This window comes from Penaeus monodon, chromosome 28 (assembly GCF_015228065.2).
Source record: "Penaeus monodon isolate SGIC_2016 chromosome 28, NSTDA_Pmon_1, whole genome shotgun sequence".
NCBI lineage: Eukaryota > Metazoa > Arthropoda > Malacostraca > Decapoda > Penaeidae > Penaeus > Penaeus monodon.
The window spans coordinates 24,838,122-24,838,359 of record NC_051413.1 but is presented as its reverse complement, the minus strand read 5'-3'; the positions used below and the strand labels follow the sequence as shown (position 1 = coordinate 24,838,359).

The window sequence follows — 238 nt, the reverse complement described above, 5'->3', positions numbered from 1 at the left end:
AAGCAAAAAACCTGAGGAGAAAAATAAATAATAAAAAAAGATAAAACAAAACAAAATGAAAATGACAAGACAAACGGAAGCTCTCACACGAGGACGAAACAGACGTCACACGAACGGCGAACGATTACCATTTCCCGAGAGAATGCGTGAGACGGAAGGCGTTCGGCCAAGGAGCCAAGAGAGAGAAGGAGAGCGGACGCCAGGGAGGAGGGCAAGGAATCAGGGAATGATGCTGACG

General features: G+C 46.6%; 1 protein-coding gene across 1 annotated transcript in view; it reads right to left on the bottom strand.

Annotated features, from left to right (window-relative positions):
* LOC119591112 overlaps nucleotides 1–238 on the bottom strand; it is a gene marked incomplete in the record, with an annotated part of 91,529 nt that overhangs the window by 49,489 nt on the left and 41,802 nt on the right.